Genomic DNA, 2,950 nt, shown 5'->3' on the forward strand with positions numbered 1-2,950 from the left:
TACTTCTTTCTGTATAGCCTTATGAATATAATTTACATGTTTCACTGCAATTTAAGTCTAGCAGAAGGCCATCATTATGAATACCAATCACAGTTCTTCGATGTAAAAACTAACCTATTCACTATGGACTAACCTTAAGGAAATTTGTGCTTACATTAATGGCATGAATTATTTTGCATCCTTAGTTCTGCTCATGATAGTTTTTTTTTTGGTCCTCTTTCTGAATGTCAGACTGATGCCAGTTCTCTGTTCATTGCAACCTCTCATTCCTTTTCAATTTGCTGGTTTGAATTTTTAATTACCATTGAAGAAAAAGACAAATTCTTATTAGCAATTTCTTCTTCCCTGAGATACTCTTAGAAAGTCCATATATTTTAGTTGAGGGATTTTTGCCATTTATGTTTTACTGTTCAGCCATCACTTTATCTCAGTTTTTAGTTTTAACTGTCTTTTTTTTCTAACTTGATACTACAGAGCTCATTCAAAATGTGTGGAGGAGGCTGAATGGGAAGACTTTGGCACTAAAATGTGAACACAGTCCTAAAGTCAATCACAACAAAACATATTCAAATAAAGCTCTATTCAAGATTTCAGCCAAAACAGAAATTTATGCCACAAATATTTGTTACATAGTCAAGCAAGAGAAAAACCTCTTATGAATTGAAAATTCATGATTGGAAGCTTTGTTAGTCTGGCTCTGATAATGTTCAAATGACATTTCCTTACTTATATTAGGTTTAATCTAGTATATTGGTGTTAGGTTAAACTTTATAAAGTTATTTATTTTATAGATAAAAGTGATTGAATGTTATCCACATCATATGGTTTAACCTAATATTATTATAGGCATAGCTATTGAAAAAACTCCCAATGATAGGTTTCAGGGATCACTCTCTGAATTAGTGACAGTGCCATGTTCAGTGACAACTATTTTTGTTAGTTTCAAAACAGAAAAACTAATGTCACAAAGTGCTGAGCCTTGAGACTAATTAAACTGGGTAAAAGGCAATAAGCTTGTGAAATAAATAACAGACTGAAACAATAGATTATTGACATATAACTAATGCCATTGGACAACTTATACCATGATCTGTGATGCAATTATAGATTGTGTTATATAATTATAGATAATGTGTTATCAAAAGTTAGGAGATAAGCAGCATTGCCCTGCCACCACTGACATGCAAAGCTTATTCTGTAGTAATTATGCAAATATCAAGGGATCAAGAAAATGTGGAAAAACACTAGAATGGGAACAAAATTTCTACCTTTCATCAGGAGGACTATATCTTCTGGAAGAAGAGATAGAAACTCTAGTTAGTAGATAAGCCAGGATCACGTCCCTATTTTTATAGGAAATATCTGTGGCTATGTGGTGAGGGTGGGAAACTGTGCTTTCCTGTACTTCTGGAAACTGGGGTCAAAGCACATTAATTTCAGGATATTGGTGACAAGACTCTTATTGACAGAAAAGCTATGGAAATATAGCTGTAAGAAGTGAAAAGGTGATAGTATAAAATTGGATAATAAGAGAAGGGTTCAATTCTAGCAATGATAAGGTAGTTTCTGAGAAAATAAAAAAATTGAGCAAGTTATTGTTAAAAAGTTTTGAAGACATTAAAGAGCTAAGATCCAGTAAAAGGACTAAGATCCAATAAAAGTCAGAAGCCAAGAGAATTAAGCATGACTATTGGTTACACTTCTGATTTGCCGATGGCTTCATAAACTATGTGAATATACAAAAAAGCCACTGAATTACACATTTTAAATGTGTGAATTGTACATTATATGAATTGTATCTCAATAAAGCTACAAAGACTTTCAAAGCTTCAATTATCTCTGCAATATTTCAAATACAAAATCTAGCATGCAGTCAAAAATAACTATAAGTAAAAAGTCATCACTGGCTGGAAACTATGATAGAAAAACAGGTAATAGAAAAAGACACAGAAAAGATCCAAGTATTGGAATTCTCAGATATATAGTTTAAAATACATCTAATTTACTTATTTTATACATCCAATATATTTGTAATTAGAGTCTCAGAAAAAGAGGAGAAGGAATGGGACAGGAGCAATACTGGAAAAGATAACTGCCAAGAATATTCCAAAAATGACGAAGAGCATTAACCCACAGAGTCTGGGGGAGCTTCTGTGGACAGCAGGGGAGCCTGGGGAGGCAGCGGGGAGCCCACAGGGGACAGGGGCTGCAACTGTGAAATGTCAGAGATAGTGGGGAACACTAGGTAGCTCATCACCAAACCGCAGAACCTGAAAAACGCCTACGGGCTGCTCAGCAACTTTCCTTGAGACCGAGGGGAGCAGCCCTCAGATGACGGGGGTCAGCCGGGGCAGCTTCACCACCTACGAAATCAGAGTACAGACAAATCTGCCTGTTTTCAAGCTGAAGGAATCTGCTGTTAGAGAAAATACACTAACTTTGAATGGCCTCGAAGTGAATTAGAAAGAGAGAGCAAGGTTGTACTTCCCCCACTCCCTGGAAAAGCATTTTTGCGCCAGCTTCCTTTTAGAGGAGATGATGGAATAGTTGGCAACTCGATTGAAGAAAGGAAGCAAGGGCTGGAGCAGTTTATAAACAAGGCCGCTGGTCATCCTCTGGCACAGAATGAATGTTGCCTTCACTCGTTTTTGCGGGATGAACTAAAAGATAAAAGCTACACTCCATCTAAAATAAAACAGGCATGAAATTAAATGAGAGGAGGCGAAAAAAAGAAAAAAAAGGAACCGTTTTGTGACTGTTAATGATTCAGATGCACCAGTGAAGAGATTCTAGCTTTTAGCAGGCTGCACAGAAACTAGTATATCACGCCTTCAGTATACTGACACCCGTATGCTCTGCTTTGTTTTGTTTGGACAGTTGACAAATTAATTTGCTTTAGTGGAAATCCCTCACTCCAGCCTTTCCACATAATGACTCTTCCTTGCTGTTT

At 36.2% G+C, this 2,950-nt stretch overlaps 1 pseudogene; it reads left to right on the plus strand.

The window, feature by feature from the left end:
* Positions 1-2,219: 2,219 nt before the first annotated feature.
* On the plus strand, positions 2,220-2,705 carry LOC118993767 (sorting nexin-3-like; annotated as a pseudogene).
* The last annotated feature ends 245 nt before the right edge of the window (positions 2,706-2,950 follow it).

This window comes from Sturnira hondurensis, unplaced genomic scaffold (genome assembly GCF_014824575.4).
Source record: "Sturnira hondurensis isolate 20B ecotype Veracruz unplaced genomic scaffold, ASM1482457v3 Scaffold0000880, whole genome shotgun sequence".
In the NCBI taxonomy this organism is placed as follows: Eukaryota; Metazoa; Chordata; class Mammalia; order Chiroptera; family Phyllostomidae; genus Sturnira; species Sturnira hondurensis.